The sequence below is a fragment of the Saimiri boliviensis genome, chromosome 5, assembly GCF_048565385.1.
Source record: "Saimiri boliviensis isolate mSaiBol1 chromosome 5, mSaiBol1.pri, whole genome shotgun sequence".
NCBI classification, from domain to species: Eukaryota; Metazoa; Chordata; class Mammalia; order Primates; family Cebidae; genus Saimiri; species Saimiri boliviensis.
The window spans coordinates 4727472-4740274 of NC_133453.1; the positions used below are offsets into that span (position 1 = coordinate 4727472).

The 12803-nt window shown below is 45.9% G+C and overlaps 1 long non-coding RNA gene across 2 annotated transcripts; it reads right to left on the reverse strand.

Annotated features, from left to right (window-relative positions):
• Nucleotides 1-574: 574 nt before the first annotated feature.
• LOC104652747 (uncharacterized) lies at nucleotides 575-11222 on the reverse strand. 2 transcript variants are annotated; one of them, XR_012517588.1, is made up of 6 exons: nucleotides 11104-11222; nucleotides 10565-10792; nucleotides 10143-10256; nucleotides 8239-8359; nucleotides 6247-6925; nucleotides 575-883 (listed from the first exon to the last, which is right to left on the reverse strand). It is a non-coding gene; the product is annotated as an uncharacterized LOC104652747 (long non-coding RNA). The 2 variants fall into 2 exon arrangements; XR_746031.3 differs by lacking the exon at nucleotides 575-883 and having other exon boundaries at nucleotides 5833-6925.
• Nucleotides 11223-12803: the final 1581 nt, after the last annotated feature.

Genomic DNA, 12803 nt, shown 5'->3' on the forward strand with positions numbered 1-12803 from the left:
TGACATTACTACTAATCCTTTGGGATGTGTAAAATGCACAACATCTGTGTACAATAAACAATAATAAGGTCTAATAATGTTTTCATTGCTCAGCATCCTTTTAGTAAGCTGTCTACAGATTTTTCTAAAATGTCTTAAACAAATAATAACAATGAAATTTCAGAACCACAGACATCATTAGCTTGTATTTCCTGAGAGTGATTCTGCAGAGTGAAATGGGGACATACACACGTGAGATGAAATATTTGGGTGAGAGAGACATTTATCACAGCACACGGGGAAATGCCTAATGAGGTACACGAAAGTAAAATGTCCAGACTCTTGCGATTTTGATTTGTGCTGCATCTTGAAGCAGGCACTGTGGACTGAAGGGTTGTGATGATTAAGCTCCAACTGGAGCCAGTGGAACAATGTAAAAAATTTAGCATTCAATTTGGCTAACTTTCGTTTTTTTTGTTGTTTTTTTTTTTTGTTTTGTTTTTGTTTTTTTTTTTAACATTTTAAGTACTTTTGGTTTCACACAGCTTTAAAAGGCAGTAAATAACACTAGCAAGAATTCCACCAATGTGGCAATGAGACAAGACCATAATTTATTTGGGAAATTGACCAAAACAAAAATACATTGCTGAAAAAGGTGAAGAATGGCTTCCCCTTTCTCCTTCTCCATTGGCGGAGCGATCCTGTGTACTCGACTCCAGCAGGGAAAACAAGCATTGATAAATTAGGTGTCGCGAGCACCCTCCTGCCAGGTTAGCAGGCGGGACCTGTGGCATGCTTTCCCTCACTGGCTGCCACACTCTCTGTCTCCTTGGGGACATCAGGAAGCTGTCCAGAAAAATAATTGCTTGTCATGGTGGGTGGGTCAGGACCCTTTCCAAGTGACCTAGAAGGAATAATAAAATATTACATTCAAATATCTGTCTTGCAAACATGCCTGTATTTTGTATTTCCCATAATTCCGCCATGCAAAGAAGTCAGTTGATGTATTACCTCTTAACAGGGTAAGCGTGAAGGAGAATAAAGAGTGGAAATGTGTGGTATCTTCCTTAAAGATGTGCAAGTAACAGAACATTTCTCATTTAAAATTAGCCAGTCACATGATATATTGTTAGTGTTTACATGTGAATTGAAGACCAAAAGGAATGTGGCCTATTGGGCTACATCCCACAGGCAGATCAGGGAACAGACTCTGTGGCAACTCTGAAAGGAACCTGGCTCCAGGGATCAGGAGCCTCTCCAGATCCTCAGCCAAGTGCTCAGGGACTGACACGCCTCTCTGCTGGAACACCCATTGAACTGGAAATCGTCAGCTATCTGAATAGCATCTGTGGTTTTAAAGAAGGTATTTACAAATACCTCCCCCATGCTGACAGCCTGCCTCAGGAGCACAAGAGAGCTCTGAAATAAGCAATTCACATTCTCAAAGAGATCTGAGAACACTCTTTAGAGAAAAGGGAATAGTATAAACTGAGAAGCTTGCTTTGTAAGTTTTGTTTTGTTTCTAATCGAAGCAGTCAATGGTGGATTGGCTCCTCCAGAAAACTGAGCATTTATTACTTTTATAATCAGAAAAAAAAAAAGTGAACCTATTTGGATTTTAAGAAGAAAAGCATACATTAGATATATTTCTGAAGATATCAAAATTCCAGAAATACAGGCAACCTGCCGAAATAAAACCAAACAGGCATTACACGTCTCTTGCAGCAAGATAGATCAGTCACAGTAGACCAGCAGCTTCCAGGTGTTGAGGGGACACCTGTGGCCCCAGCATCCAATCTTGCCAAGTCTCGTTCCCTCCTGTGGCCACAGTCACAATGATCTCAGGAACTGAAAGGTACCCCTTGCCCCACTGCGGAAGTTGCCAGCAAAGATCTCCTGCGAACTGAGCAGAACTGAGCAATGATCACAATGTGGAAGGCATTCACAGGGAAGATAGGCATAAAATAAACCACATGAAATGGACATGAAGGAGTGAGTAAACATTGATAACAAGTTCATACAACTCAATGCAAAAGTAAAAACAAAACAAAAAAATACTAAAAAGAGGCCGGGGCGGTGATTCATGCCTGTAATCCCAGCACTTTGGGAGGCCGAGGCAAGTGCATCACCTGATATCAGGAGTTCAAGACCAGCCTGGCCTGGCCAATGTGGTGAAACCCTATCTCTACTAAAAGTACAAAAATTAGCCAGGCATGGTGGCACACACCTGTTATCCCAGCTACTCAGGAGGCTGAGGCAAGAGAATAGCTTGAACCCGGGAGGCAGAGGTTGCAGTGAGCCGAGATCACACCACTGTACTCTAGCCTGGGTGACAAGAGTGAGACTCCATCTCAAACAAAACAAAACAAAACAAAACAAAACAAAACAAAAAAACTAAAAAGCAATAAAGAGTAATGTAAAATAATTTAATGATAACCATCTGCATGTTAAATTCCCAGTGACTTTCCAGTAGCTTGGGAGGGAGATAGAACAAAAGAAAATAAAACCCAATAACGTGCTACATGTCAATGCTTTCCTCCTATGTGAGAAAGCTAAAAAATGCAGTTTACACAAATGTTGATTTAAAAAATATGTACACAAACCAAACTTAAACATTACTGTTGTTAGTGAAGTAAGCAGAAAATGCACAAATCATAAACAAAAAAGAGAGCAAGTACTGCCTGCCGATAGGTAGGAAAGGAAATACATGGGAGGCACGAGGGAAACGTAAATAAACACCACAGATTACAGTGACAGAATTAAGACCAAGAAATGGGTTAATATGGAAAAGCAAATGTGTTAAACTCTTCGGTGAAAAGACAAATTCTCAGACTGTGTAAGAGCGAACGTAAACTTTTATTTTCCTCCCAATGATCCCTATAAAATGCAAGCATCTCTGTAAAGGCAGATTCTTAGAAAAAGAATTTCCTGGAAGTGCATGTCTTCAGGCACCTAAAGGACAGAGAGCAAAGGAGCAAAAAGTCCTGAATTCATCGCTCTGTATTCACGCAGCCAGCATCTCCGGAATGACCCTGGACACTGGGTGGGTCGTAGAGATGATGGTGGTGAGCAAGACACTGTGTCTGCTCTCGAGAGGTGCCATTCTGGAGAGGAGCACAGACGTGGGGAGGTGGTGACCCCACAAAGACACACGCCGTGAGAGGAAGAATGGGGAGCCCAGGGCCAGCCTTCCCTACCTCGAGCCAAGAAATCAGTTTGAAGCAGGACAGTGCCATTATGTAATTGGTCATTTGTGTCGGTAACTCTCACGGAAAAACTCAGACTGAATAAGTAATACATGCCCACACACGCAAAATGTACCCCACTTTGTGTACTTTTCAGTTTTTAATATTTTTTTTCAGCTTGGGTCGCTTTCCCCTGTAGATGCACAGAGCCTGATTCTCCTGCACAGCTCTCCCGGGTGGGTGATGCTTGCGAGCTGGTTGAACAGAAAAAGGCTCTGAGCTGCACATGGGAACTTTTCCTACAGCAGACGAGGAGTCAGAAGATGAAAATAAGGATCCAGGAAATCATAGCACAGAGTGGTGAATGGGATGCATTACCCAGATGGGGGTAAGGTGGCAGTTGGGAGCATGCAATTACTTTCAACTATTTTTATAACCGGGCAGCCATCGTGCCAGATCTGAGGCTTTCTTCAGTCCATGGCAAGGTTTTTAAATAATTCTGTCCATTTTCAGAGCCTTCAGAGACAATGCTTCTAACATGTCTCCCATCCGTGCAAGTGATTTGACTTATTCTAGTTGGGGACTGGCTTAGGTTGGGCTCCCCCAGAAGCAGCCCCCAAAACAAAGATGTGAGTGCAAGTCATGTATTTTAGAGGTGATCCTAGAGAGCGATGCCAAGTGAGTCGGGAAAGGTTGGGGGGAGGGTGGAAAACCAGGGCAGGGAGTTCTTGTAAGCAGGTCGCCCGACCCTGAGGATATTCGAGCTTATCCTGCTACATTCTGCTGCGGGAAAGGGAAGCTGGGTATTCACGCACTCACTCCCTTCCATCATGGTTGAGAGCAGCCCTGGGATATTAAGTCCCCAGCTTGGTCAGCCATGCCTGGCCCTACCGCCATTGAAATCTTTTGCACAGCAGGCACAGGGGTTTGAAGGTCACAAGCCATGGGCATGTGTATGACTAGAGTGCCAAGGTGATGCTACTGGGGTGCTGGCAGCTTCCATTAAACAGCTGTGCCTCAACTCTTCTTGCCATCCTCTGCCACTGTTTCGCTTTTCACATCTTTGTTAAATTAATGCTTTTGTAGTCTTTTTTTTTTAAATTTTAAAATTACTTTTATGTTGCTCAGGCTGGTCTCAAACTCCTGACTTCAAGCGGTCCTCCTGCCTCAACCTCCCCAAATGTTGGAATTACAGGCGTGAGCTGCTGTATCTGGACAGTGCCTTGTGTCTTACTCTGCTAAACTGCTGTGGCTTCACTCTGTTATGGTTTCTCTTCCTCCTTCCTTCCCCACACTTCCTTCTTTCCTGCCTGCAAACATTTACTGAATGACCACTCATTTCAGGCCCTGGCAATGAAAGATGACCGGACCTCTTTGTGCACAGATTCTTACTGACATTGTATTGGCAAGGCTAGGAGACAGGCATGCACGAAATACTGTGGAACATGGAGCTAGCGTCTTCTGGGTCAAAAGGAACTGCCAGGGAACAGGATGAAGTGACTCCTGAAAAGGCAGTGCAAAGACACGTGGTGAGCTCAGAGCGTGCAAGGTGCTGGCTGAATGTGAGGTTTGATTATGACAGCAGGTGATAGGTGCCTGATGTGTGATGAGAAGTCTCTGCTGCTCCAAGTTCCCATCACTTTCCCAGCAAGGCAGTGAGGAGACAAATGACCTCTGCTGCTGAGGACAGAGGAGGCCACAGTACATGCTCTACCGATGCATTTTCCAGGTGGAATTTGGGTCATAGTGTAAACAGTTTGTGAAAGCTTGAAGGAAGACATATGACAGATGACATGCTCTTCAAACAAAGTAAGGCCATTGTCACTACTCCTTAAATCCTGTCCTTCCCAGAGAATGCTCCCTGAGTGTCTAACGTGCACATCACATATCATTCAGCCAGATGTTCAAGCCAACCTTTTGCAGACCTCTGTCATCCCTTGATCTCAAACTTCACTGTATATAATGAACCCTGGGGAGCCTATTATAATGATATTCCTAGGCCCTGTTCCAAATCTACTGAATCCGAATCTCTGCTGGTGGTCCCAGAACTCTCGAGTTTAGGCAGCCAATAGTGGTTTCTCTGGGTTAAAGGAAGGATATACCCATTCATCTGTCTGTTTATGTATCTGCCCATCTATCCACCCACCCATCAATCCATCCACCCACCCATCCATCTATCCATCCATCCGACCATTTATCCATTATCCATCCGTCTGTCCATAAATTCATCCATTCATCTATTCATGTATTCATTTAAAAATATTCATTGTAGATCTACTATGTGCAAGACACAGTGCTAGGCCGTGGAGCTACTGAACAAAACAATTATTCCTGCCGTCAGAAATGTCACTTTCTTGGGAGGCAGGCAGACAAGAAAGGGACAGATAGGTCAGGTACATGGTACGTCAGGAGTAGTAAGTCTTACGGGAAACCTAAAGCAGGGGAGAGGGATGTAGAATGTAAAACAGCAGCTGAAATGTTAGCAACAGTGGTTGGAAAGAGTTCCTCTGAGAAAGTGACATTTGCATTAAAGACTTAAGGCGAGACAGCCCGCCGTCAACATGCTCATCTGGGAGAAAATTCCCAGCAGAGGGACCAGCGACATCTGGTAAGTTTCTAGAAACAGAGAGAAAGCCAGCACAGCTGAGCTGGTGAGTGAGAGGGGAGGGTTAGTTGTGAGGTCAGAGAGGGAGGGGGAAGCTGAAGCCACTGGGGAACTTTAGGTTTTTCCCTGGTTGAGATGAGACGCTCTTGGGGGAACTGGAGCCATGGAGTCCTATGATCTGATGCCTGCTTCAACAAGATCTCTCGGGCTGCTGTGTTTAGAATAAACAGAAAGGTGGGGAGGTGGATTCCGGTAGCCTGGCCGGGAGGTAACTGCAATGAAGTTCTCAGACCAGCAGAGAGTGTTCAATTTTTTTTGCTTCAGCGAAAGGATTTTCATTCAGAAATGGATGTGACAAATAAGCAGTAAAACATATACAAAATACAAAATATACTGCAGGTAGAGGACACTGAGCATATTAGTCCCACCTCATGCCAAGACTGGGTAATTTATAGAAGAAAGAGGTTTTTGACTCACATTTCCATGGGGCCGGGGAGGCCTCAGGAAGCTTGCAATCACGGTGGAAGGGGAAGCAAACATCCTTCTTCACATGGCGGCAGCAAGAAGTGTAGAGTGAAGCGGGAGAAAAGTCCCTTATCAAACCATCAGATCTCTTGAGAACTCACTCACTATCATGAAAACAGCATGGCAGTAACCACCCCCATGATTCAATGACCTCTGACCGAGTCCCTCCCCTGACATGTGGGGTTTGTGGGAATTACAATTCAAGAGGAGATTTGGGTGGGGACACAGCCAAACCATATCACTGGTTATCACGAGGCCACCCCAGGCTGGCTGTGCCACCCACAATCCTAGGAGCACCGTTGCACATACATCAGAGCTGGGCATGCAATAAATTGCCCTACCTGGGCTGGGGAATTAGCAGGGAATGAGGGGAAAGTGCTGGGATTCTGGATCTGTTTGGAAGGTAAGGCCAACAGGCTATCTAGCAAGGTTCCTTTCACAGTGGAAATGGAATTATCTTTTATCATTTTCCTCATGTGGGTCCCCTTCGCAGAGCAGGTTCAGGGTAGAACTTTCATTTGGATTCTCTAGAACCAGCAGAAAGTCACCGAGTGCCGTCCTGATTTTGTCATCCATCATCAATCTCCCAAAAGCCTTGGGAAGACAACGTGGAGAGTGAGCCCAGATGTATCTGTGGAGACAAGGTGCCCATTAATAGAAAGTCATATTTAGTCAATGACATTGTAGGAATTTGTAAGTGTTTTCTGAAGGGAAAAACATTTTGTCTTTGATGGATTTTCTGTTTTGCAGACATAATTAATCACACTTCTTAAGAAATCAATTTCTCTAATAGCAAAAATAATCTATGTTTTGCCAACTGGAAACACCACTTTCAGTTAAGAAACACTCTCCATCAGTTGATTGTACTTCTTGGCGCCAGAAGCAAGGACGCCGTCCACGTACTCAGATTATAATGATTCACTGAAGAAATATGAAGTTCTCAGACCAGCAGAGAGTACTCAAATGCTTTTTTATTTTTATTTTTTTGGAGGAGTTTTGCTCTTGTTACCCAGGCTGGAGTGCAATGGCGCGATCTCGGCTCACTGCAACCTCCGCTTCCTGGATTCAAGCAATTGTCCTGCCTCAGCCTCCTGAGTAGCTGGGATTACAGGCACGCGCTGCCATGCCCAGCTAATTTTTAGTATTTTTAGTAGAGACAGGGTTTCACCAAGTTGACCAGGATGGTCTCGATCTCTTGACCTCGTGATCCACCCGCCTCGGCCTCCCAAAGTGCTGGGATTACAGGCTTGAGCCACCGCGTCCGGCTCTCAAATGCTTTTGCTTTAACAAAAGGATTCTCATTCATAAATGGATGTCACAAATAAGTAACAAAATACAAATATACAATCTACAAAACAATTGATTTGTATACAATTGTACAAAACAATTGTTTTCAGGCTTCTGAGGAAGAGACATTTTCTGCAGAGGATCGTGCGATGATCTAAAATCAAAGAATGTGAACTCATAGGCAGATATGAACCTAGCCCCATTCCCCTGCCCTGTGGAAGGACCCCTCTTCAGTACCCTCAGGAGATGGGCTTCTATACCCACACCCAGCATGTCAGGGGAGGAAGAGGTTGACCCACTGCCTGCTGCTTCCTCTCTGAATAGTGTTGCTGTGGGAAAGTTCAGCTCATTGCAAATCTGCCCTCCTGCAATTTCCCCATTGGCGCTGGGGAGGTCTTCTGGAATTACAAATAATGTGTACAGTTCTTTTCTCAAAAAGGTGAAGCTGGCTATCAAGTCAGTAATAAAAATTCACTTTTCTGAGCCCACACTTTCCCCACTTCGTCAGCTGCTACAGGATTCCAGTCTTGGTGATTTCTTAAAGAAGCCTCTTGACCCAAGGCATAGCATCTCAAAGGCACGTGGCCTCCACAGAGCTCACCACGTGCTTTCCATGGCCACCCCAGGTTTCCAGAGGGAATGAGAGCTGGCACTTACTGAGAGTCACCTCCTTCTTGACCTGGGGTTGGAATGAGTCACCTCGGGGGAAGAAGTCCTGCTTCTCCGAAAACAACGAAGGAATTAACACTTGGCTCACCCCGACTCAGCTGTGCAGGCTCTGTTGGAAGAGAAAACCCAGCATCCCGAATCCATCACGATCTGGAAGGAATCTTGCAGGAGAGAATGACTTGATTTTAAAATTCCGACTGCCTTTGTCATCCTCCTGCCAGGCCTGACCTTTTGCAGATATGCTTTTAATTAAGCGAGGGTTTTCCTCCCACCTTCTCCAGTTTCCAGCAATGATGCCAGATTGTTAGTTAACTCCTTAAATTAACACGAGGGCTGCCGGAACACTGGGGGCTTCCACAGGAGGCATCAGCGCCTGCATTTCTGTGCTTGTCATGGCTGCTTGTCTGCATACTGAGGTCCAGGGCACTGGGGTGACAGAGAGCACGCGGCCACACCAGCCAGTCACAGGGAGGACCTGGGTGTGTGCTGCACATATTTGTGACCTGACCAAAGACTGGCAGGCTACATCCTGGACTGAACGGAGAAGACACGCCTCTGGGGTAAAGAGGGGTCAACAAAGAAGCTCGTGTTCCCTGCTCCAAAGGACGCAGCTGCAGAGTGTTTTGGTCGTGGAGAATTGCTACCGTCCCAGACTCAGAACTTGGAACAGGCTGTCTCGTCTCCAAAATACAAGGAAAAAAAAAATGATCAACAGGAACCCAAAGTGAGGTGAGGAAAAGTGCATTGTGCAGCAAGCCCACTGTTCTTTCCATGGGGAAACGCTGAGGTCACTTGGAACTGCTAGTTGGGATGATTGTGGCAAGTGCTTTCTTGCCACACTGGGTGAGGTGGCATTTCCACATTAAAGTCCCTTAGCATTTTCTAAGGGGAGCAGTTTAAGGATGTCTCTTTGTAAAATATCCGATTATTCTAAGCAAGCCTCCTTTTGGATAGAACTGACCCCTGCTTTTCTCCAAAGGTAAGTATTGAATGTGACAATGGGAGAAAGTCGTTTATTTCAAGCTGTTATTAACAAGCTCTGGCAGAATTCAGCAAGCAAGAATCTGGTTTGAAATCCAGACACCCAAAGCCCTGGGCTGATCACTGCATTTATCTGTAACATGGGTGCTTACAAAGAGCAGTCTGTTGCATGGGTTTCCTTTGAATTAGGAAGGCTGGCATCCTTCCAAAGGGACCACTGGGTCTAAGGGTCCTGCTGCCCGCTTGGTTCCAAAACCTTCTCTTGTGTCTAGAATTTTGGGAGACACCATTGCCTTCTTATGCCCGTTGGCCAGCCCATTGGTTTAGAATGCACTTAACAAACAGAAATACAGACAAGTTTGCTTCTAAGGCTTTAGGAATGAAATTCCCTTACAGCTCACCAGAAGTGGAGGGTTAAGTGCCTCCTTGCAGCAGGGTTGGTCCTACATTTGTCCTGTTGTGATGCATGCCTTTGACACACAGCAAACACCTAGGATCCTAGAATGTCACACCAGCAAGACCCTAAGACTTCGTGCTTCTTCTGATGGCAAACCTACAGCCCAGGGTGCTATGTGAGTGGCTCAAGGCCCTACAGCAAGCTGACCTCAAGGCTGTGCCCCAGCTCCTGGGGCTGATAGGCTCACATCCCCACATCCTGCCCTCCCAGGATCCTCCAGACCCTTTAGGAGGAGGAGACGCTGACCCGGGCATCTGGAGAGACTCGGTCTTCCCGGACTGGGGGGTGGGAGGGGTGAGGGAAGTTGCCAGGTCGCTGACTCTATTTACAGTCTCAGGAATTGTACCTGTTTAGGGTCCCTCAGCTTTGCAGCCAATGCCAAGGCAGGTGCAGTCCCTGCCTGCTGTGTGTTGCTGGGACACTTTGCCGCAGGTGTCACCTTCTCTCGACTCACCTGATGCTGACAATGGTGCCCGGGGACCAGGTCTTCTCCCCACACTTTCGGAAATACCCATTTGTCGATGGAAGCTCCCTTTATAACACCTCAAGGAATTTCCTCTCCAAGGGCCTGTGAATGACACCAGGAGCAGCCTATTGTGTATGATAATTGTTTTCCAGACTGAAATACAAGCCAAGTAACTATTGCCCAGTGAGTGGTATCAGACGTGCATGGGGAGAAGCCATGGGGTAGCACCAATGGGAATTGGAATTCCAGAGCCCCTTATCTTCTAGAAGAATTCCTCAGACTCCATGGAAGGCGATCATTCCACAGAGCAGTTCACTACTGCTGCTTCCATTGGAGGGATGTGTCTCAGTGCAAGATGTAAAGAAGTCAAGTGGACCGGAAAGCATGTTTCCCAGCATTGGTCACCTCACCTGTCCAGGCGGGCATTCCTTCTGCAGCTGCCACCATGGCTTCTCCCTGTGCAGCGTGGACACTCAGGCAGTATTCAGTGTTCACTGAGGCCACTGGCTCAGGAACGGTGCCCTGCAATCCATCACCAGGCAGGCAGGACAAAGATCTACTTGCATCCTAAAGTGGCATACTTTCAGATTTTAGGAGCACCTTTCCAAGGAAAAGACCGAAAATGGGCTTTTGAACCTCTAGGAGAGAAAAAGAGAGAATAAGTCGGGCTGAAAAATGTGGTTCCCAGCAAGCAGTAGCCTGCCTGAATCCCCGCGCCTACCCACGGGGTGGGCTTCTGGCGGAAGACTGTGGAAACTTAAATGCTAAGTGCCCTCAGTGCTTCTCAAACGCAGGACTGGCAACGACACAAAATGCAAGCTGAAAAGACAAACCAACAGGTAGCCCTGGCAGCGGGGCACTGCCCCAGCATCTGCATGGTTTTGTGACTGAATCAGGCACCCGGCTGTAGCACTGTACTGTGTTCCTCCCCAGCTGAGGTGACACTTACCAGAATGTCGCCTTAGTGCCTGGGCTTCAGAAACAGAGGCAGCTAGAAGGGGCAAGAGTGGAGCAGGGCGTGCAGGATTTGCTCAGGACTGTTTGCGTTTGTCCGTGGGAACTGCAGGGGCCTTGAGAAGCGTTGAGTGGGTTGTGTAAGCGTCAGCCGCTCCTGTCTCAACAGGGAAAATGCTGACCTGGGTAAGCACACATTGGGTTTTTTTTGTTTGTTTGTTTTTAACTGAATCAACTCCTTAGAAAAATGAAGTCTCCGTAGCATTTGTCTTCCATTTTTAAGTTGTTGTAAGAGCAATGGAGCGAAATGAAGATGGAAGCACCTCCCAGGGCCTGTGGTCTTCCCGCACCTGCATCCTGCATCTGTCTGCATGTTACTCCCTTATCACACTCTGACCTTCTCTCTGATCACACTCTTCACTTATACTGTCATTGCTCACCTCCCAGACAGACTCTGTAGATTTCAGATGTCAAGATCAAGGAATTCCCCACACAATCATTTAATCAGGAAAAGAGAGAGAGAGAGAAAAAAATGAAAAGTAAATGAAGTACAGCTCACATTTTCCACACCCTCTGTGGCTGCTACACTTTAGCCAAGTCTCCTTCCTAACCATGCGTGCTGCTTGCTGAACGGTAAACTAAAAGGTTTGTTTCCAGGGTTATGTTACTGTTGGCTGATAGCATATCATTTCAAGGGGGTCCATTTTTCTCAGCTCGGCTCAAATCACTTTGGCAAGTTTAATCTGCTCTAACAGCTTTGCTATTTACTGCTGGAATTTCTGTATCTTAAGAGCACCCTGGGAATTTAGCTTAGTGGCTGAAAGATTGACTTATAGCTCCAAACCAGGTGGAACTGGGGATGCACTGAAAATATACACAAGGATATAGTGCAGAATTATCTCCGCTCTGAGAGCATTCCCATGGGCACAGAATTAATTTCTGGTTTTTAAACTGAGCAAAACTGACTCTGCGCATCTAGCGATTTAGAGCATTCCTCCTGTTGAAAGTGGAGAGCTGGGCTGGGGAAGGAGATGGGGGCTGGGACGCACACAGACCTGGGCTCTGTAATTTACTTGTCCTGTGATCTTGGGTGTATTTCCTGATCTCTTTGAGCTTTCTTCTCCTCATTTGTGCAAGGGAGTTAATAAATCCTCCCTTGGAGAGTCGTCCTGGGGATCCGGTGAAGCAGTGCTCTGGGGATACATATTCATAAGTCTCTGTCTCTATTTAGAGGAATCTCCATCCCCTCCTCTATCTAAATCACTCTCACCTTCTCCCCCTTTATAAAATATGTTTTTAAAGTTACAGAGCTTGGGACTTATGAGGGCCATCAGAGTCATAGTGACCCCAATCTTTGTAGATGGGACCAAAGTTGATCAAGATTTTTCACAAATTTATTTCACCCTGTTTTTCCAAATGTCTTAGGAAGAGATCATTCTTACTTCTGTTATCCAGATGAAGAAGCTTTGCTGCATAACTGAAGGTTGGCAAAGCAGGGACCTAAGAATCCTAAGATAACAACGGCGATGATGACAAGGATGATGACAGTATCAGGAGCTAAGCTGGGAGCTAACCTTCACTGAGGGCTTCCTTGCACCTGATATTCTATTAAGTGGCCCAGCGTAGAGTTACTCATTCTAATACTCACAACACCTTATTTGGTAGGACTATTATGACCCCTGTTTCATGAATGAG